Genomic DNA, 24120 nt, shown 5'->3' on the forward strand with positions numbered 1-24120 from the left:
ACACCTCCACGTTGCCTTTTATTACTTTAAAATTTTGATTCCAACTTGATGTCCAAATAATCCAAACTCCTCCTTCTAAATTGTATTCCTCCTTCCATTCCCACCACCCTCCTTGCCTCCTCCCTTCTCCTCTCCTGCATTTGGTCATTCCAGACCATTAAATATTACATATGAATGTATACATATGCACATATAGAAATGTATCAAATGGGGCGCCTGGGTGGCTCAGTAGGTTAAGCATCTGCCTTTGGCTCAGGTCCTGATCTCAGGGTCCTGGGATCGAGCCCCACATTGGGCTCCTCTCTTAGTGGGGAGTCTGCTTCTCCCTCTCCCTCTGCCCCCCCCCCACTTGTTTGCTCTTTCCCTCTCTTCCCTAAATAAATAGACAAATAAAATCTAAAAAAAAGAAATATATCAAAGAACTCCATATCCAGTCAAGAAGTAATGCTGAGACAGATGTGGCTCTTTCCCAGTTGTATCTGTTATTAGCTCTTGCTAGGGTACCACTCACCTTATAATATATAGTCATGCATCTCAGAACTACAGCAGCCTGGACTAACACTTCTTCCACGTTTTCTCCATGGTTGGGACATGTCTGGTCCAGGCCAAGAGTCCAAAGCCCTTCTAATTTTAGATGAACAATCCCTAAATGAATGAAACAATATTTAACAAGTTGACTTTTTATTCCTTTTCCTTCTGTAGATGCAGATTTTATATAATTTTCTTCTATTTGGAAACACTGCATTAACCATTTAACTAGAGTTTTTAGGGTTTATTCATGACATACCACACGAGGAGTTGGAAATACTCTGGCTTAAATCACTAGAAAAGGCACAAAGTAGAGAGAATTGCAGAATGGGAAAGAATGAGGGTCAACATATATACAAATCAACTGCAATAAAGTGAAATGAAATGAATTTCAATAAAAACACATTCCCATGGATATATGTGATTTGGTTTTGAACTGTTTTTATAAAAAAGGAAAATAACCCTTAAATGATAAATAATTAAGTAAACTTTTATATAAAAACTTTATAAAATTAAGATACTAGTTAAAAGGAATTTTCTCTTGCTTTTTTCTGTGAAAATGTCTGCCTAAAGTGATTTAGTTGGGTTACTGTTTCCAAGGCCTCTGATTTTTTATTTGCATTTGGTTAGACATCCCTCATTCACAAAAATATCACCTTTGTAATAATTTAATGAGGTTATGGAGAATAATCAATCACATTTGAGCTCCTTTACGCTGCTGAAATCCTAAAAATACATGCTAAAGAATATGTATGCTATAGAAGTATATACCTGAAAGAATATATTAAAGAATATGCATAATAAAGGATACGTATATGTTAAGGATGATGCTTTAGTTGGTAGAACCAACTTAACCAAAAAATTATGGAGGTCACATATATTACCAGAGTAAAATCCTCAAGCACCATGACATATATGCAATAGTTATATGCCTCATATTTCAAAAGCAGTCCTTATTTTGATATCTCCTGCTACCATATCAGATGCCACATACATGTTATGGCACATGTCTCAAGTTTTGGGCTGGGAAATACTATCAAAGTACACATGAATAAAATAACAAACCAAAAAAACCCCACAACAATATCCAACAATTTCCTGTTTCCAAGAGATCCACCCAAGGGAAAGAAAATCAGGACACAGAAAGACTGGAAAGAGTAAAATGACAAAAAAATCTGTTAGGAAGATATTAACAAAATAAAAGAGAGTGTGGCAATCTTAATAGAGGAAAAGTGCATTTCTATGAATTACTATAATGTATTTTTCTGGGATGAGAGTATTAAATGAGACAGATGTTGCAAATGTTAGAGGACAAAGATTTTATATCAAATAGTAGATAAGGCCTATATATATCTAAATGCACAGCTATAAAATATGTAAGGCAAAAATATTAGAAATACAAGAAGAAATGTACACACTTACAATTGTTGCAGAAAAATTTAACACACCTTTCTCAGAAATTAATTGATAAAGCATAAAAAGGATATGGGCAGATTTAAATAATATACTTACCAAACTATATCTAATAAACATATAGAGAACTTTGTATCCATGAACTGAAAATATGCATCCATTTTTTATATGTACATGGATAAGGAAAGTCTAAGAAAAGACTCTACATATTAGTCCACAAAATATAAAAATTATTTAAAAAATGGATGTAATAAGGAGTATGTTTTCTGATCATAATGCAAATTAAAAATAAAGAAATCAAAAAATAAATTTATAGCAAAAAGTCTAATCACTTAGACATTTAATCATTTCTAAATAAATTGTGGGTTGAAAAGGAAATCAAGAAAAATTAAAATTTATACTACAAACAAACAAAAATGAGAACATGATTTGAACACTGATACCAAAATCAGGTAAGAACAATACATGGGCACATACACATACATCTAAAGGCTGTTAGACCACAACACAGAAGACACAACTGTATATTTACTTGAAGATGATAAGATTGTAAAAGCAAAAAAAAAAAAAAAAGATGTTAGTTGTCTAGATTCAAAGTCAACATACAAAACTGGTATAATTTTCTATACATCCAGAATAACCAATTTGAGAAGTCAGTAGAAAAGGATCTCATTTATTTATTTATTTATTTATTTATTTATTTATTTTATTTATTTATTTTTAAAGATTTTATTTATTTATTTGAGAGAGAGAGAGAATGAGAGACAGAGAGCATGAGAGGGAGGAGGGTCAGAGGGAGAAGCAGACTCCCTGCCGAGCAGGGAGCCCGATGCGGGACTTGATCCTGGGACTCCAGGATCATGACCTGAGCCGAAGGCAGTCGCTTAACCAACTGAGCCACCCAGGCGCCCGAAAAGGATCCCATTTATACTAACACCAAAAATCTATAAAGTTCTTAGGAAAAAAACCAAATAGTAGGTGTTCAAATCCTATCTGCAGAAAATTACTTTAGGGGCACCTGGGTGGCTCAGTTGTGTAAGCATTCGAGTCATGATTTTGGTTCAGTCGTGATCTCAGGGTTGTGAGATCGAGCCCTGCGTTGAGCTCTGTGTTGGGTGTGGAGCCTGTTTTAAGATTATCTCTCCCCCCTCCCTCTGCCTCTCTGCCATGTTCTCTCTCTCTTAAAAAAAAAAAAAAAAAAAAGGAAAAGGAAAAGAAAACTACTACTTTAGTGAGAGACAAAAAGGGAGACTTGAATAAATAGATAAATACCATATTTCTGCATGGGAAGATTCAGTATGGCAAAAATTCACAAATTCATGATTTGATTTGTTTTGAATTAAAATCATAACAGAAGTTTTCATGGAATTTGATATCTGTAGGAGAAACATACACACGAATTTGGTAGAAGAAAAATAAGAGGGAACTGGCACCCTCAAATTTCAAATTAAGGCATAAAGCTAAGTTAATTAAGATAAAGTGGTATTGGGCAAGAAAGAGATAAATAGTTAATTTAGTTGAGGAATCCAGAATCAGAAAAAATTATATATATATATTAAATATTAGGGTGTCAGCTTGAATGAATTCTCCACCAAACAACTGAAGAGGAGGAGTTGTCTGATTTTCTGAAGGCTGATTCCAGAGGACCTCACCTAGGTGTGACCAAGAGTATGAATAGTGCATATGACAAATGGGCACTTTCAATCCTTGAGGAAATAAATTTTTTCATTAATGTGTTACAACTGTCGACTTTCTATTGGAAAGATTATTAAATTTTATTTCTCATATTTTAGATATTTCAAAATATAAAAAAATAGCACTAGTAAAAAACACTAGTGAAATTTTTAGTGCTTTGACATAGGCAAGACTTTCCTAAGCGAGGTAGAAAGCACAGAAATTATAAAGGAAAAGATTAACAAGTTTTGCAACTAAAGAATTAAATTTGTATAGTAAAAGATATCATAAAGCACAAATGACCAAAAGGGAAAAAAATGGCCAAAGGGGAGAAAATTTTTGCTATAAATATAACAAAGAATATTCAAAGTACATAAAGAACTTCTATAGATCAGTGAGAAAGCTCAGTGCAAAAAAATGGACAAAGACCATGAAAAAGCAACTTACAGAAAAAAGAATAATTCGGTAGGGGGGAGAGAGAGAGATATAGAGACAGCCAGAATGCTCACCTATATTAGTAATAAGGAAATTACAATTTAAAATAATGTGTTTTGTTTTGTTTTTTGGTCCATCAGTTTAGGAAAACCTTAAAAGACTGATATATTTGGTGTGAGGGAAAGTGTGTCATTGATCACTCTCATATATTGCTGGTTGGAGTGTGAATAGGTATAGTCTTTTTGGAGGTCAATTCAGCAGTATATACCAAAATTTATAATGTGTTTCCCCTTTGACTCAGTAATTCATTTTTAAGCAGATATCCTATAAGATTGCTGGGAAATGTATGTAAAAACATCTTCATAATGATGCTCACTGAAGCATTGTTTGTGACATTAAATTGCTAGGAACAAGCCAGAAGTCATTGAGAGAGAAATGAAATTAGATCACAGTACAGCCATCCAGTGGAATAGTATGTGGTTGATCAGTGTCCTCCAGCTTGAATAATGTATGGATCTTTTCTAAAGCGATTTTTAAGTTAATTCCCAAGGTAGCATGGAGGAATATCTACAAGAACAGACTTTCAAGATAGAAAGTTATCTTAAATGAAAAAAAATCAGGTTACAAAACTACGTGCTTAATGCAATACTTATTAAGACAACAAACTCAAGCTATCTATTCTCTTTCTCTCTCTGAATGCACAGAAAAGACTAAAAATCATATTAAAGTGTTATTAGTGGTTACCTTTAGGGCTTGAATTGAGATGAGGAAATGTACTTTCTCTCTCTCTTTTTTTATTCTCTATGATTCTGCTTTTTGAAATTTATGTTTCAATAAAATTGTGTCCCTTATTTAATTTTTAAAAATAAAAATAATTTTTAAAAAATCTAAGAAATAATAATTTTAGAAAAAGAAAAAAACCCTATTTTTCTAGGATTTCTTTTAATCTTAAAAAATTCACTCTGGGATGGGAGTTATGAGATGTCAGAAGCAAACTGAGCCACACTTCCTTCAAATACATCATTGTAAAATGAATTTTTCATTAGTGATCTCTGAAACCAAGTACTCAAATCATGAGATGCAAAAGAAAGTCAAACATTCTTTGTTAGCTTTTTGAAGTACCATTTGTCACTTTAGCTTGCTCTGAAATATTCCGTTATCTGCTTCATTCCATGGAGTGCTGCAGACAAGGTTCAGCATTCATTTTGCTACGTATGAAAAGTGCTCCAGGAGAGAGTACGATAGTATGAGCCAAGGGACCTCAAGCCTCACTACAGTTTAGGGCTAAGGAACAAGTCAGAGAAGACAAGAAGGCTGATACCATGCAAGCCTATATTTTGTTCTGCTGTAAAAATTAAAATATGTAAATTCCTAACTTGGAGGGCAGGAATTAATATCTCTACTTTGCATACAAAAGCGAAATTTAGAGGACTTCAGTGAATGAACAGTCTGAGTACCTTCTCCTGCCAAATAGCACATTCATTTATGGTTTCTTACTGGTTATAAGACTTTTACCAAAACACTAGGAATCAGGGGAAGGAGTGAAATGTTCTGAAGAAGAATGCTGGTCTGAAAAAAATTAAGGTCAAGTTAAGTGAGTAACAATTCACATAGTAGGAATTAGGTAATAAGAATTTCATCAATTTTTCAGGGCAGGTGGGGTTAGTGCTGGTAGTGATGGGGTGGGCGGCTGTCAACGTGCTATGATGGGAAATTCATAGCACATTGGATGGTATGGTACCTTAATGTCCTTTATAAAATGATATTTTATTTTTCTCTGATTCAAAACTTATGTAAAAATTGCCAGCAAGAACTCCTGTATACATAGTTATATTATTTATCTATATTTAGACATCTAAAATATATATTTTAGGGGCACCTGGGTGACTCAGTCCATTAAGTGTCCAACTCTTGATTTCAACTCAGGTCATAATTTCAGGATTGTGAGATCAAGCCCCATGTCAGGCTCCGCACCGGACATGTAGCCTGCTTAAAATTCTTTCCCTCTCCCTCTGTCCTTTCCCACCTCTCTCTCTAAAAAAAAAGAAAAGAAAAAAGAAAGAAAGAAAAGAAAAACATATCTTTTATGTAAAATTTATCTAAAAAACAAAGCAAATAAATAAAAACACAAATCAGAATCATAAATACAGAGAACAAACTGGTGGTTGCCAGAGGAGAGGTGGTTAGGTGGATGGGCAAAATAGGTGAAGGAGATTAAGAGGTATAATCTTCCAGTTAAAAAGTCAAGTTATAGGGAAAAATAGGTGAAGGAGATTAAGAGGTATAATCTTCCAGTTAAAAAGTCAAGTTATAGGGATGAAAAGTAGAGCATAAGGGAGATAGTCAATAATATTGTAATAATGTAGGATGACAGATGGTAACTACACTTACAGTGCTGAGCATGGCATGATGTGTAGAATTGTTGAATCGCTATGTTGTACACCTGAAACTAATATAACATTGTAGGTCAACTATACTTTAGTAAAAAATTGCAATAAGGAACTCCTGTATACACATTTATATTTACATTTATTTATATAATTTTTTCCAACTCATTTGAGAGTAAATTGGAGACATCATACCACTTTGCCTCTAAATAATTCATTTATAATTCTCTTTATAACAACAGAGATGTCATCTTAAATAGCCACAGTGCACTGGTCAAAAATCAGAAGAGTTACCATTGATACAGTACCATTATGGAATCCAGAGTCCATACTCAAATTTGTCAGTTGACCTCCAAGTTTCCTTCACAGCTATTTTCTACCACAGTCTAGGATTCAAGCAAGAATTACCTTTACCTATTTTATTCCCAGTAGTTAATTAACTGTTCAAAAAATAGTTCTGCCCTCTATCTGCTGTGTATTGGTGTTAGTAACGTGGTAACAGAGGCCAGGGTCCCCCTCAGAGGAGATGGAGGGGAGGCTGGGGCTGGTAGAAATGGAGCAGGTCTGGGGCAGCGCCTGTATCTGCCACAGTATGGCCGGAGTTCATCTCACGAAGCATTTAGGGGAGATTAACGTCAGTAATCTACAGATGAAGAAAGAGAGCTAGAATATAAAGTGGCAGAATAAAGATTAAAACCTGTGTCTCTAGAATCTCAATCTTGTTATTTATAGATTCCTTTTCAACCTATCTATTCTCTTCCTGAAATCATCTTCAACATTTTTCAGCACATTAACATTCTTTGACATTGTCATGCTTATTCATGTCTTGTGCTTTTGCCCATAAAATTACCTTTTTCTCAAAATGCGTTTTTCAGCTCTTTTGTATCTCAAGATTTTACCTCCAGTTGGCATGGGTTTATGAATTGAAGAAGGTATAATCTAAGCAAGCTCTCAGAAGCTAATTCTTATAGGCAGCTGATATCTGAAGGATTCATAAACTCAAATAAGTGCCTTAAATCACAAAGTCGGATCCAAAAAAACAAACAAACTGGTTTTTGGAGTCCAACAGACTAAGCTTTAATCAGATCACATCAATTCATCATCAATGGATTTTAGCTTAAACAAAATCAGTTATTCAATTTCTACAGAGCACAGCTTAGATTTGAATATATGCAGGCTATTTGATCATTCTGGTTTAGTTCTATTTTTAATGCAAGAGAATGCTAGGGGTACCAGATGGAAACCCAGGCTGAGTACCCACAGGGGGTTCAGGTTCAAGCATATCCAGCTGTGTCTGGATGGCTGACAGGGTGAAGTCACCAGCAATCGATTTCCTGGAGGTGATCAAAAAGCCTCATTGTAAGCAGCTCATCCCCAGTGAAGGAAGAGTTAAGGAATGAAATCTTGTGTGAATACAATGGGGCATTTTGAATTTAGCAAGAGTATGACTTCTAACACAACACTGCTGGCATCAATGAAGGAAAATGACCATAACCATTTTTCGTTTTCACACTACTCGCCAACTGATGACAGAAATACTTTTAGAAAATTGCTCTCTCAAGTTGCTCAAAATATAGAGGTGTGCCTGCAATTTTCTGCATAAGCTATTCCCAGAAGATTTTTGGTCATAGCTCCTCTTTTTCCTATACCCATTTCCTCAGAAAAATAATCATCCCCCACAGCTACTAAGCCAGGGACTGCTAGCTAGCTATCCGACATCCATCGCCCTTTCCTCTTTCCTACCGAGATCCTGATTCCTGCCCCTCGCAGCTGATTAAGAGGAAACTGACACAACCCCCTGAGCCAAGGTGGGTAATTAACCTAACGCAACCAGCACGTGGCATTCCCTCCACAACTGTTTCTGATGCAGAAGTGGGCTTCTGACATTTTTGGCTCAGACTACAGTGAAAGACATATTCCATCCTTGGGCAGGGATTCCTCTCTCTCTCACTCGCTCTTTCTAGATGTCAACAAGAAACCATGTTGCTATAGTTGCTGCTGACAAGCATCTGATGACAAAACAAGAAGGACCGGTAGGATAGAGCAAACAGTCTAGACAGCAGAGCAGAAAGTTAGAAAAATCTGGGTGCCTGACGTGATAGCTTCAGCCACTGAATCAAATCACTCTGCAGTTGACTACTGTACTTCCTGTTAGTTGAATAAATTTCCTTATTGTTTAAGCCTAGATGAGTCATGGCTTCTGTTACTGCAGTTGAAACCATACCAAACAATGTATTATAGAAACATTTAATTATGAAGACTGAGAACCCCAAATTTTGTGTTAGGCCCAAACAAAACTTAAAGTTCGCCTGACTCATTTAGTGATTTGCATAATTGTTATCATACCACATAACAAATAGATATAAATTATAAGTAATGCACACGAAGGACTGATTTTCCAGGGAAGGTGCCATGGAGCAATAAAAAGCATATCTTATTCAGAATTGTGGGTAGAAATCTTATACTCTGCTTATTTCTAAGAAAAGGAGCTGCTCATAAATTTGTGATCAGCTCCCAACTGGAAAGGGCCTGCTGTTTATCGAGTACTTACCAGAAGCCGGGCACTGTCCTGGGTGCTTTTTACACAGTTGGATTCAAGCAGGCGTGAAGAGCAGTGGATATGGAGTCCCGTAGACGTCGTTCCATGGGCACGTGTGCCCGAGCGGGCCAGCTTCTGCTTCATCCACATTCCATGTTTGGATTCCCAAGGTGACTGTTCTCTTAGCAAAGCCATTGTTTCCCAGGGCCCAACTACTATGCTCCAAGCGCCTGGCTCCAGAAGAATGTCCAGCATCAGCCATGTGAAGTATCCGAATCAGCTCTGCCACACAAACTGTTAAGCTCCGGTGTTAAGACTCAGCCAAAAGTCTAGATAGCGACTCTTTTCATTCAGGTTAATTTATTTCAGGTGCCCCCTTGCTAGTTCTTGCCAATGAAACCTGGTCAGCACAATCCCAGAAAGCTCCATCAGGCCTCCCTGAGTTCTTGTCTCAGGGTGGGGAGTGCTGGGGCTGTGACCCGTTGTCTCCCAGAAGCCCTCTGGATTCCTAGGTAACTCTTCTGAGATCATGACCTGATCCAGCTACACGGATCTGAGAGTGCTCACTTTCTTATACTAGGAAAAAAAAACCCAAAAAACAAAAATAAGGGGGCTGTCCAAGTAATTCTTCCTTGGGTAAAGGATTTTAAACACTTACATAAAAATAACATAGTCAAATTATAAACATAAATAAGCATGGAAAATCAGATTACACAAATGCTGTATCTTTTTAATGGTCCCATGAAATTCCATCTATAAGAATACCATAATTTACTTAGTCTTCTAATGTTGTTTTTAGATTGTTTCTAATTTTTCTCTATTATAAATATTTCTTTGCAATGAACAACAGATGCATGAGTTTAAATGCTCCTGTAACATTTTTAAAAAGTAGGCTCCATGTCCAGCACGATGTAGAGGCTCAGACTCATGGGGCTCAAACTCATGACCCTGAAATCAAGACCAAGAGCTGAGATCAAGAGTCAGAACCCGAACTGGGTGAGCCACCCAGGTGTCCCATTTCTGTAATATTTTAAAAAGCCTTTTCAAACTGAAAGACTGAACTCAAGGAAATCCAAGGTCATTGTAAAATGAATCTGGGGACTGCTTTAGAATATGTCGCTAAGTCTACTAGAGAGACTGCTCTAGAACGACGTAACTGTTCCTTTTCAGTGCAAACACTATGCAAGCAATGGGCCCTATTTCCTCGTTCTTGACTGTTCTTTGCCCCTGTCATGTTGGACTCCATTTGTCCCCCAGATCTACCTCCTCAGTCTTCAGTGTCACCTCATTGCTTTCCTCAAGGTGACCCTTTTGATGCAAATGAACAAATCTTTTAAATCTCTAAAAGAAAGAAAGAGAATTTTCTTTGAGCCCAAGTGAGGGCAGCTGCCCAAGGAACCCAATCTTCACAAACAGACTACTATGGAGAATGAACAGTTTTTACAGTTATAGACTTTTTTACTTCTTGTAAAAGCTCAAAAGATTATAGAATAACATATAGGCAGGAGTCACCAGTTTTAACATCAAGGAATGCAGGTAGGAGGAATTTTGATGGACAAGCTGGTTTTCCTTGAGGCTACTCACTCATACAGCAGGTGTAGATTGCATGTTGGTGGGCCATAAATGAGGCTTTGGGTTTAAACAAAGTTTATGTACAGTCATGCTGACTTTGAAATCAACCTAAAATGGCTTCCCTTACATATCAAGCCTTTAGAGAGTTTTTCTCCCATTACCCTTGACCAAGGCCTCGCTCCATTTCCCCAGCCAGGCATGGGGTGCTTCTGCAAGCCCAGCCCAATGCCTCTCTGCACTCGTCCTCAGCTCTTTTTATAACTAACGGCTTGTACCAGCCCCGCTGTCAGGCGAAGCACAACGGGCCGGACACGGGAGGGTTCAAAAGTGTTCTGGGTTGGGCAGGAGTTATGGAAAGTATGAAGAGCAGTGCTGAGGCCAGGTAGTCAAAAATTCGGGAAAACCCACTTTTAGAGCTCAATCTGGCACTTTCCCCAGGGGTCTTTCAGCCATGACATTCTGCCCTGGTGCTTTCTGTCCTCTTTCTGGCCCAGGCTAATGTGTCAGCATCTGCACTCGAGTTGCAAGTTTCATCCATTTTTATTTTTCTATTTGCAAGTATCTGGGCTCCTACATTTTACTGAGATGCACTGGCTTCTGACTCTATTTCTCCTAAGCCTTCTTGGATCTCATGGAGACCGGGCGCCTCTCCTGCATCAGGCTCTCTTCCTAATGAAGAGGCTGCATTGCTCTGCCATTTATGCAGTCATTCATATTCATAGAACAGCATAAAGACAATTTTCTTAATTACAGTACTTGATGCTGCGGTGTGTCTCCCAATTTTCTGTGTGTGGTTTCATCTGCGTAACAGGCACTCTGCATGAATTCAACACCTTTAATTGCTGGGCAACGCGCTCCAGGAGAGGGAATATGCAAGAAGAGAATTCCATTTAAAGAATGCTTATTTGACTCTGGTCTTACTGGGTTCAGGGGGCCTGGCTGAGCTGCGGCTTTGTGATTGGCATGTACAAACCAAAATTAAGCTTCTGATTTGCATCCTTCATTTGCTAACAGAATTCTGTTTTGTATTTACCAGCAACTGAAGATGTAGACCTCACTCTCTCCTGAGACCGCCGTGAATGGAGGGAACGAACAATTGGATAGCCTCTAGCACGTGGAGAGAGAAATGCTGCAGCTTTTCACCATAAAATTGAATTTTGTGAAGCCATCACTAAACAGTTACAGATTGTAGAGAAAGTAGAGTGTAGCAGATTCTGCGGCCTCCCTCCAAATGCACCGAATAAAATCAGCGGGTCTAGGTTGTTGGTTGGAATGCTGTCCTCTCAGTCTGGTCTGTGGGATTTCAGAGGAACGGCTGGAGAGCAGAGTGAATACCACTGAATACATTTGCTTTTAGCATCTTAACAGCTACATTTCCCTGTGTGGTTTCAAAATTCCGTTTTTATCAGATGTCAGTTTTGGGTAAACTAAGCCATTTGCAGTTTTTTTTTTTTTTCCTTTCTGTTCACTTACAGGCTAATGAGAGCCAAGTATGTCTCATTTTGGCCCTTCCTCATTCATGCCACCTGAATGCTTGAGGGGCCTGCTGATGCAGAGACAGTCTGAGGTCATGAATGATCAGGTCTAAAGTTGGTATCAAAAGTTCTTGTTTGAAAAGAAAAACAAACAAACAAAACAAACCCTTCTTGTTCGGGTAGGGCTGACCTCAGATTTGCAGCAAGCTAAGGAACCCTTGAATTTTTCTTTCCTTTAATAGTTGTTCTTTCAAGTCCCTCAAAGAAGTAGTAAACCAGCAACACCTACTTCGTTCCTCATACTTAATCTGTTTTCAGTACAACTGTAATTTTCACTGAATCGAAACTGGGATTCAGTCTGCTGCTCTGCTGGGCCAGGGAGCTTCATCATTTACATTCGTGAGTTGATTTAAATTAAAGAAGAAAAAGACCGGAGGCAGAAGTCTTGTGAAAAGTGTCTGAGTCAAGCAGAGATTGGAGGGAGGCAAAGGACAATGTGGTGTTTTTCCTCAGCCTTGCACCTAGGTTGGATTTGATCTTCTAGCAAGAGAACATTTGCAGGTGGAGGCTGGAGCCTATTTTCATAGGAATCATTGTTATACACAGAACGTAAGCAGTGGTATACAGAACCAGGTTTATTACAAAAGATGATATGAAGTAGGGGAGAGAAGCATTTTATGTGGAGCAGAAAAGAAGTGCAGTCCTTCCTGGCAACTCAGAGGCTTTGTGTCTTTTGAAGTCAAAAGAGATGGTTCTGTACGCAAAACTATGTTATCATGGTGAGAAATGGCAGTATGGCATCTGGGGGATGATAACCATTGGTGATTTGGATGAATGAGGAGGCTGAGGTTGAAGAACAAGATGACACTGGATCTGAGCCATGTGATACACCCTCAGGTCCGCACCTAATAACTGAACGGGATGCTGACGCCCCCTGGTTAGGCAGGCGGGTTGACCAGCCAGTGAAATTGAGTATTAATGTGACTTCATTTGTGTTTGTGGACTGGTGACACCCAGGAAAATTCAGAATATATTTGCTTCTATTTTAGATAGCACAAACACCTATTTGGGGCCCCAGATTTCAATTCACTTGGAAACAGAGACATTGCACTCTTGCCTTGGGAGACTTTGAGTTAGTGTCAAATTATTAGCAGAGAAGATCACCCTTTTTGCTGCATTTCCATTATTTTGGTATATTTGCATTTGGCATCTTTTTCTAAAATCTGATAAGAAAGGCTTTTTTTATTTGCTTTGTGTGATTTTAACAATAGGAGACTGTAGAAGGCGGTATCCTGTGGTATCCTCCTAGGAGTGACACCGACAAATGTAAAAGCTGCCTTTTGGCTGTCTGGGTGGTTTGTGGGCTGTGTTCACTGTCCTTTGACAGAGGGGTGAGAATGGAGGATGATGGTGCAGGAAGGGAGTTTCATTGAGACTTCTAGAATGTGAGCAGTAAGAAGAGGAGGTACTAAGAGTAACCCTTCAAACACTTAAAGAAAGAATCTGTCACCCTTTAGCAACTTAAGTATTCAAATAGCTGCCCATCTAGTACACATAGTGCATTTTGTATACCACCAGTCATAGTGTTGGTGCATTGTAGATGCTCACTCCCCACTTGCTGTCTTAAATTGAATTATGTGGATGGCATTTTTCCTAATGGACCAGATTGCCTCTCCGATTCTGTAGATAGATGGCCTTCACCTCAACTTCCCTCTCATGCTTGCTTCATGGAAGTAGCAGTTTTGATGCTGGGTCTCAATTCCTCTGGATTTTCTAAGTGTCACTCTATTTGACTATATCATTCCAGTCATAAGATACAACAATATTCATTTTTATAAAAATCCAAATATATGTAACTGACATATGAAATTAAAGGACAGAGGGACGCCTGGGTGGTTCTGTTGGTTGGGCCACTGGCTCTTGGTTTCAGCTCGGGTCAGTGTCTCAGGGTCCTCGGATGGAGCCCTGCCTCAGGCTCCACACTTAGATGGGCAGTCTGCTTCTCTTCCTCTCCCTCTGCCCCCGCCCTCACTCGAAAGCATGCATGCACTCTCTCTCTGAAATAAACAAATCTTAAAATAAACAAAAGAGGGGCACCTAGGTGGCTTAATGGGTTAAGTGTCTGCCTTTGGTTCAGGTCATGATCTCAGGGTCCTCGGATGGAGCCCCACAGCGGCTCCCTGCTCAACGGGGAGTCTGCTTCTCCCTCTCCCTCTGCCCCTCCTGCCCACCCCCCCACCACTCATGTTCTCTCTCTCAAATAAATAAATAAAATCTTTAAAAAAATAAAGTCTTAAAAAAGAAATTAAAGGGTAGCAATTCATACTAATTCATACTAATAATGGCCATCACTCTCTTATCAGCAAGCAGGACAATATGAACTATAGCCTAGATGAACAATGTGTGATGTGGGTAAACTTAGCAAATGTCCGATTTGAAATAAGCTGTAGTTCGCCATTTAGCTGTAAAAATCAGTGTTTCCACATCCTTCACATCTTGGCATTAAAAAGAATGTGTTCAATGTTCCAAGCAAGGGTACTGATTCTTTCAGCTGTCTCAAGTCCTTCTGGTAACTAATTATATTCTTCCCAGAGAAAATGACTGATTGTGCATGAAATAAGGGTGCTTACATTAAATATTGAATATTAAACACTAAAAAAACTCTTTCTCCAATAGATCTAACACAGAATATGTTATTTGGAAGAGTTATCTTCATTGATCCTGAATTTTTTTTGTTGTTGTTCTTGCTTTTCTTCCCTTCATCTGACTGTTGGGGTGGTGTCTCAAGATATTTCTGTAAACCTCCAACCAGTCACAGCCAATAGGACTAAGAAGCTAAACAAACAAACAAACAAATATTCTAATTGTTATTATTGTCACTGATTACTTTTTTTTTTTCAATTCAAGACTTAGTCTTTCTCAGAACTTGGAAGTTGCCACAACGATGTCACCTACCATAATAAGACATGTGACATTCAAGGTTTAGTGTGGGGTAAAAGTTGAAATGTCATTTTAATCATCAATGCTGGAATTTCTCTGAGAGCAAGTTGGTAAAGGCTGTCATTAGAAACAAGCCGGAGTCAACCAGAGTCTGTTTTTTGTTTTTTTTTTTAAGATTTTATTTATTCATTTGACAGAGAGAGAGAGAGAGCGAGAGAGGGAACACAAGCAGGGGGAGTGAGAGAGGGAGAAGCAGGCTTCCTGCCAAGCAGGGAGCCTGATGCGGGGCTCAATCCCAGGACTCTGAGATCATGACCTGAGCGGAAGGCAGATGCTTAACGACTGAGCCACCCAGGCGCCCCAACCAGAGTCTGTTTTTTAATACCTGAGAATGACCAAAGTCGTACTAGATACATAATATATTTTAGATGATGAATAAATGTGTGGATAAAGTGAAGAAAAAATATGTCTATGGTTATTCTGAGCTTCCTATTATTTTATACTTCTATAAACTCTGTTATCTGGGAGTGTGTGTGTGTGTGCGTGTTTGGGGTTAGGAGGGAGCTTTTCTGGCTTACACTGCTATATAACAAAATGTGAAGCTAACTGACTCAAGTGAGAGCCATTTAAAAAGCTCTCTGCAAAAAAAAAAAAAAAAATCCCTGTTGCACTTGAATTATACTTTGACAGTTATAAATTTTGTTAGTGATTCTGATAAGAGGATTGGCCTAATTTTGCCATTTGACTAATTTTAAAAACATGTAAATGTCAAAATAATTTTGGGACTCATCAGGAAAACATTCTTGATCAAACTGCTTTCCTCCTTGACTTCCATGATCAACATTTAAATTTTGTTTTAGTAAACATATTATTTTGGAATAATTTAGATTTATAGACAGGTTCAAAGATAGTACTATCATTCTGTTTACTTTCTATTTATTCTAAACCAGAAACAGGTTAAGCAAAATAGTATTTGTCTTAGCTCATTTGGGCTGCTATCAGAGAATACTATAGACTAGATGGCTTATAAACAAGAGAAATTTCTCATAATTCTGGAGTCTGGGAAGTCCAAGATCAAGGCACTGATAGATTTGGTGTCTCATAAATAGATGGTAGCCTTGCTGTGTCCTACCTAACATGGCAGAAGGATCAAGGGAGCTTCTGTGATCCTTTTATTAGGGTGCCAATCCCATTCATGAAGGCTCTATTCTCATGACCTAATCATTTCCAAAAGCCCCACCTCCAAATACCATCACCTCTCGGGTAGAATTTCAACATAAGAATTTCAGGGGGACACAAATATTTGGTCCATAATAGTATTATTTTCATGCCTGATATTTTCAGGATGTCTTAGTTTGAAAGAAAACAGCCCAGCAAAATTCCTTTTTCAAATGAGCATTACCTGATTTAGACTGTTATTCTGCTCTTGATATCCTATTGTAAGCAAGTTAATTTTCCATAGTTCCTCTCACATTCCTCTGTCTCCATGCCGTCTTATGCCTTCTCATTTGCTGAGGTGTCCTTCAAATGCCTCCCTTTCTGTCTGTTCTGATACTTTCTCTGTTCTTTCGTATCTTACTATGAATATTCAAGTCCAATCCCACTGCCTCCTCTTGCTGGCTTAGCCTGGAAGGATCTCTCTCTCAATTTTCTTGGCAACTATTCTCTATGTTAATAATTGGGGAATTTACCACGTACTTCCTTTTTGCTTCTCTTGGCATCTTGAACTGCTAGTTAAATATTGTGCTGTTACCTAAATTTTAAGTGTTTGCATTTGTTTTTTTAGTAAGATCATAAATTATTGAGGATGATTATTATTGCCTGTTTGTCTTGTCCTAGCATGTAGGAAAGCGCTTTGCACACATTTCTTAATGAATATTTGTAACTTGATATGGTTGGAATTCTGATTAGTTTTGAGTCTGATTAGTAATCATTAATGTTGAGAACATATCCTTGGCCATGTATCTTATAACTACTTTTATGTATCATTTAATTTAATTTCCACAGTGCATGCATAAATTAGGTGTTTCTATCTCTGTTTTACAGATGCAATGATTATATGTTAAGTACTTATGAGTTACATAAGAGAGAATGAGGAGACAAAAATGAATTGACAAGATCCATTATGGTTCACTAGTATAGAGAAGCAACTTTTTTTGTGATTCATAAAACTGTACCATATTAGAGGTATAATAACTGATATATATATATGCAATGTCAGCTCTTTGAGATGTTAGAAGGCAATCTGATTAGAAATACAATGAGATCTGTTCTTGGTGTCACTTTCTGATGATGGCATCTGATCCACCACTCATTAGAAAAATTGTAGCACTGAATGGTACCTAAAGCAAAGCCTCAGACAAGGATTTGGGTGGACATATTACATGTTGGAGGTAAATTCAGGAAACAGAAGTGAGAAAGTTGGGAGAGTGGGACAAGGAAGGAAGAAAAGTGAATGAAGGGTATGTTTTTGAGTTGGCTACCAATGTGGAGAATGGGGTCTCAATCATGCTGAACCTAAAGAACCATTTTGAAGATGTTTCAGAAATATTCCACCAAAAGAGAGGGTGGAGTATTTGTCCCTCACTGTTTCCCTCACTTTCCCCTCCTCAGTTCCTGTCTCTCACTGAAGGGGTGCTTAACCCCTCTCTAATTCTTGGCTGCCTATGCTCAAGCTGAGTAGTTTCCACAGCTTTGGAGAAAGCTGTGAGGAAGAAAGCAGTCACTTTGGTTTGCTGAAGATGGGAGAGTGTCCATGGGTGAGGAACTGTCCACCACAGCTGTGCTGAAATCTTGGGAGCTAAAGAGGAGATGGAGCACAAGGCTCCACAAGGGGCTTGCTACCACCATGCAAATCTATTTGCACAGATTCATCTACATTACCCCAGCTTTTATGACAAATCTAGCAGCAGAGTTGGCAGTTTTGTGGAATGGATGGGGTGGGCAGATTGAGCATTGAGTGGATTTTCAGGTCAGAGGAAACAGTATTTAATCATGAAGCTGAACATATTTTAAGGTTAATATGAAAAGGTAGATGGTGTTTGAGATTTAGGAGGTCTAGGACTTTTCTATATGTAATTTACACTCTTAATAGTTATTATCTGTGGTATGAAATTCTTTCTTTTCATTAAATTTAATCCTTTAATAAACACATTTATTTACATCCATTAATAGATATTTGTGGAGGGTCCATTGTCTGCCAGGCACTGTGCTAGTCACTGTGCTTTGCTAACCACAGGAGCAAAAAACACATCCTCATTGATTTTTACAGCATTTTCAGGCATTCTGGGAATGAGGAATATGCTATTTGGTATAATCACACTAAACTAATTACCTGGGGGAATTGAGAAAAATTTACATAGGCTGGAAGTGTTATACATCATAATATAAGAACAAATAGTTTGAAAGGTAGATAGTGGTGGCAAGACTCTTATTCTTGAATAAAGAGGATTCAAAGAATCCTCTCTTGTTCACTGGAAGTTACATTGCTTCAAGAGTATTTTTTATTTTATTTCCCCCATGTTTTCCAAGTATGAAAGAATGAGGTCATTCAAGCGAAGCTTGAGATTTACTTAAGCAAGCATTTCCTTTTACATGCCAAAATGAACTTCATCAAATGGCGTCTGTTTACTAGAGCGGTGGCCCCAGGGACTAACTAAATCCAGTTTCACACAGAGCCGAACTTTATAGTCTGTATATTTTTGCCTGTTTATTCCAGGTATATTGGAGATTACTTGGAATTACAAAGGTAATGGAGCAATCTGCTTTACAATAACACACAAGTATTTGAGTTTACTTTGCTATTGTTAAAAAAGGGACAGTTAGAGACATTTGAAAGATTTAGTTCAGTCTTGCCCAAACTTCAGCTTATTTAACCCTCATGGTTTTTGTCTTATCTAATGTCAACATTAAGTGAATTCATTAATAGCAATGACATCATGAATTTTTTTTAATATATATATTTTTTTATTTATTCATTTGAGACACAGAGATACAGAGAGAGAGAGAGAAAGCATGAGCAGGGAGAGAGGCAGAGGGAGAGGGAGAAGCAGGCTCCCCGCTGAGTCAGGAGCCCGATGTGGGGCTCGATCCCAGGACCCCGGGATCACAACCTGAGCCGAAGGCAGACGCTTAACCATCTGAGCCACCCAGGCACCCCGACATCATGAATTTGATGAGGTAGTTATATTTGTTCCATCCAGTACACATTAAATTTATTATTAAAAAGGGAAATGTCTATCTGTGTATTACTTATAATCATCTCAACCAACCAACAAACAAACCTAAAGTGGATCATGTTGAGTGCCACTGGATTAAAATGAAGTCTCCTAGGCAAGTGGTTTAGGGTTAAATAACACCAACAATTAAGTAATTGTGAAGAAAAAGAAAGCTGAAGAGCCAGATCTCTCAGTTTGATTCTTTATTGCTCACAGTACACATATTGGGACAGACACAGTTTCCCACAGCAGCACATGTAATACTGCCCTTTCTTATAGAAGAGCCTTTGTTCCACAAGGACACAACAGTTAATTCCCAAGTAATGAAGCGAGTCAGCGTACAACTTTCTAAAACTGATAGAAGGAAGCCAATACATTCAGAAGCACATCATAAGCAACATGCGAGTCTATGATGTTGTCAGAAGTAATCTAAAGCTAAGCACTAACATGCTTTTCAATTTTATATTTAATCTTGAAGCTTAAGCTCATGAAGGGCCTAGGTCCCTGAGCTAGCTCTGATTTCTATGGTTAGGATAACTTGGTAAGTCCAGAGTTGTTAAGGACCCCTGAATAATATACACAGGTATAAATACTTTTAAATATATTGTGACAATATAATATAGAAACAAAGATATATATATATATATATGTATACAAATATATTTTTTCCCTTGGAAAATCAAGACTATAAGAACACTTTTAGAATTATAACACCTATAAGACAAATCGGGTAGTGTATTTTCTATAAATAATAAATGAAATTCACAAAGTTTAGAAAACAAACATGCTGACCTAGAAGCTTTATTCCCCTTCATATTCATACTCATACTGTATGGGTGGAATATTTTCTCACCAAATATAAGTTGACTTCATTCACTTTTCCCTTAGTTGGAGCTTTATTGGTAGTGGCAAATATTAAAGGACTAGCTGCCTTCCTTAATTAATCCCTCATGAAATGGACATGATTTGGATATCTATCCTTAATGTCCAGAGGCCTTCCCTAAGATCTGTTACATCTGTCTCCACTCATCTTATTTCTCCCACATGTAGTTTTTCCTTTAAATATCTAAATCATATGTATCCTTGAAAGAAGTTCTACCTTTTCTCCAAAGTCTTAATTACTCCAGGTCCCACTAATGCCCCTTTTGCTCTGAAGCACTCAGTTATTTGTAGTCTGAAATCATACAATTTGGCTTCCAATTATGTATTCTGCATTTCTTATATGTTTCTCTGTTAATATGTTGTCACTAAATTATAATCTCCTGAGGCAGAAACAATGTGTTAGTCTTCTTTATTTTTCATTATTAAATTAGGAGAATTATTAAATTAGGACATGAAAGTGTTACTGAAATTTCAAGCATTATGTATATATAAGGGATAGTTCTGACCATGATCCAGTACACTTAATGCAGTGCCATTCCTTGAGCTGAAAACTGTTTAAAAACAAACAAAAAAACCCAAATGGAACTAGCTCTCTTATTGTGAGGCTAGATTTACAGGCAAATTGGGCATCACCAGAAAATTTTAAAATATATGCCTTAGTTTGGGATTGATTTGTTAATTAATTTAACAGATACTTAGGGACATCATCCAAGTTTAAATGATTTGTGGAATACAAAGATGAAATATGCTTACTCACAAGAGGTTTTCCATGTAGTTGCTTATCAAGAATTGTGCAATAAATAAGAGCCTTAAAGGCTTTACATGAGGGACCAGGACTCAGTAGTTTTCCAAGGTGTGGTCAGGGGACTACAGGCATCAAAATCACCTAAAAAGGGAGAATCTCTTGGGGGGCAGGGCCAAATGAAGTGCATTTTAAGATAAGCTTCCAGGTCATTCTTATATGTACCAAAGTGGGAGTGGTTTATTATTGCTAGCTAAGGAATGAACAATTGGCCTCTTTACTGGAGCATCTAATGCCATTCCAGGAATCTGGAGAATATTCTTATTGACTTCTGAATTCAGACCTCTGGTTAGGTGGATTCTTATTCTGATACCATGTTGTATCTCTTTTTCTTTATTGGAAAGTTTCCATCTTTATCAGTAACAGTCCATAACATTCTTGAGAAAGTTCACACTTTCTCTTTGTTGCAAGTCAAAGAACAGTCACATGCACAAAAGTTAAGTCCATTATTCCAAGAGGAACAAAATAATCACTTAAGAGTATTGCTTCGGGGCTCAAATAAACTGCAGGAACTCTAGCCAACTCCACTGCTTACCCCATCCTTCTTTTATAATTTTCAAAGTGCTTTCATTTCCATTATTCTAGTGGAGAGCCTGCAGTATGGACTTGACCCAAATGCCCCTCCATGAGGACACACAGGTGAACATTACGCGAATTTGCTTTTTACTGGCCACAAAATTGTCTTTTGTTTTCTTGCTGAATCCAGATTTGACAGTTCCAACAATGTGCTGTCCCAGCTGTACCATTTCACTGAGCCCCTTTAATTTTCCAGACCGGATCTCTACAGCATAAATCAATCACCTCAGGTTGGATTTTCCATGAATGTTTGGTGTAGAAGAATGTAAACAGGCCTAACAACATTGTATACAAACATTCATGGCAACTCTTTTCAAGAGAGATTATTTGAATATCAAAATTAGAACCACCAAGATTTATTCAGGATAGCCCATTTGGTGCTAACTATTCCCTAGTGTGCAAATTTGTAAATGAGATTTTCTGCTAAGTGATTTGAGATTATACTTACAGACGGAACATATAAACAAAAATATTACAGGGCCTTATCTGACCTTTTTTCCCGTGTGTAATCAATGAAATTAACAATTAAATTAATTGATATTTCTAATTATAGTTCATAAAAAAGAATCACAATGCATAAATTATCTTAACAATTGCTTCTTTAAAACATTTCTGACACCTCTACTTGTATTCTAAATATTGCCAACTGTTATATCTTGAAATGGTATCATGTTGGTTTTTGTTTTTCCTCATTGGACTATGAGATCCTTAAGAATGGGAAGAGCCTTTGGTTCCCTTAAACACATTTCTGCAGTGGTTTTTCACATGTGAAGTGTTCTTCCATTGGCTTCTCACTGAAGGTCTGAGATGCAAAACCTCCGCTTGGTTCTGTGAGGAAGAAGCCACATCGAGCTGCTCAATTCTACACCCGAGCCCCACCATGAAAATGGGGACTTAAGTTAAATTGAAATGTCAGAAGCATCCGTTTTCCCATACTTGGAACATGATTTTATGAAAACATGAAAGTATTCAGAACAAGAAAATATTCTCTTACATATAAATATATTTGAAAGAATATTTGCACTTTTCCTTAAGATAGTTCATGTCCAGGTTTAGTCTTGAATGAAGTCGGATGAAATTGCCTGCTCTAAGGAAAACCATGTTTTAGGAGAGATAAGAGTTTGATTGGGAGGAGGAGTGGGGGAAGGGAGGAGGGAGGAGAGAAAAATGTATTTGTTATTATAGAGCTCTGTAAGGCTTCTTCATGAGTATTATTCTGAACACTTACATTCCCTCAGCCAAATCTTGGTTTTGATGGCTATTTACTGCAGACAACTAAAGATAAACAAACAACAAATGGCTAGAGCTTTTTATCCTCTGCTTCTTCCAAGAGAAATGAGTGATTCCAAACATTTGAAAAAGTTTTCTTTGAACCTGGGACTGACCAGTTGTTTCTGGATGCTCTTTCACACCTGGTTTCCTTACTCTATGTACGAATATTCCAACCCCTTTGTGAGTTGTAGTTGAGAGGCAAAAATAATGTTAAATATAGTATTGATAGAATTCACAGAATCATGGGTAGACTATCTAAAATCTGCTTTTCCTCCAAAAGTTAATATTGTCTCTCTTCTATCAAGTTTACAGATTTAACATAGTTTAGAATGATGTAACTCTTTTAATCTTTAAGAGCAGACCAAAATTGTATGGACCCACCTTTACTAAGACATACTGTCCTTAGTATTCCAACACATTCTTCTGAAAATGAGACAATTCAAGTTTAAGATTCAATTATACTAAACCTTATGGTTAAAGTTTTCCTTTTACTTTACTAGTTGTTTAGCTCAAACCAGCCATTTGTTTTGAAATATTTTCAAAGTGTATTTTTCTGTCCACTTAGCTTGTTTAAGAATGAACATGGTTTGGACTTTTCTCATTTCTTTTCAGCATATTTGTGTTGGAGTGAAGCTCTAGAAATACACTCACAATACTGATGGAAGAAGTCTTAAGAGGTAATTTACATTTGCTTGTTTTATTTGTGACCTGTGACCTTTACCTAATTACCTTAGGTGCAAGATCTAACCAAAGACATTCAGCAATTAATGAAATTGGAAGTAATAAAGCAACCCAAGGGATTTTATTAAGGGAGGCCCTTAATAATAGTGCTCTACTCCATCAGCAATGTTTTTCAAGTTCTTTATTTTTCATTTGATGGTGTATTAAGTTTTGATGATTTAAGGAAATACTTTTTGATGATTTAGTACACTGTGATAAAGAATACTTTAGAAAGTCCTATCTCTTCTGTGTAAACCCAACTACCTATTGGACATTGCATGGGAACATTTAATTTCATAGCGGCATTTGCTTTAGAGTTGAAACACTATGAACTATGTTCTCTTGAATTTTCCATGCGGTCTAAAACTAACAGGTTATTAGCAAATAATTCTTTAAAAGTGGAAATGGAAAAACTGAGCCCCTAAATTAAATTTCCAATGGTGAGAAGAGTACATTGTGTTCTGTGTATAACATGTAAAACTAATTATAATTTTTTTCAACATCTAATATTACACTCAGCAAAATATTTATGTTTTTTAGTTATTTAGCCCATCGGGTCACAAGTTGTCATCAGAACAAAAAAGAAAGACAAATTTTCTCTCTTCGGTACTACATAATTTAGAGAAGCTGCATTGATCCCTGATCCCTGATCCCTGGTTTTATTATCAGAGAAATCACAGCTGTAGTG

At 37.4% G+C, this 24120-nt stretch overlaps 1 long non-coding RNA gene across 1 annotated transcript in view; it reads left to right on the plus strand.

Annotated features, from left to right (window-relative positions):
* LOC135364076 (uncharacterized) overlaps window positions 1-11959 on the plus strand; it is a 30959-nt gene extending 19000 nt beyond the window's left edge. The window contains exon 3 of the long non-coding RNA XR_010410546.1: window positions 11585-11959. This is a non-coding gene — a long non-coding RNA (uncharacterized LOC135364076). The remainder of the gene's footprint in view (window positions 1-11584) is intronic.
* The last annotated feature ends 12161 nt before the right edge of the window (window positions 11960-24120 follow it).

The sequence above is a fragment of the Mirounga angustirostris genome, unplaced genomic scaffold (assembly GCF_029215605.1).
Source record: "Mirounga angustirostris isolate CCGP_5_RB_7025 unplaced genomic scaffold, mMirAng1.0.hap1 SCAF_4, whole genome shotgun sequence".
NCBI lineage: Eukaryota > Metazoa > Chordata > Mammalia > Carnivora > Phocidae > Mirounga > Mirounga angustirostris.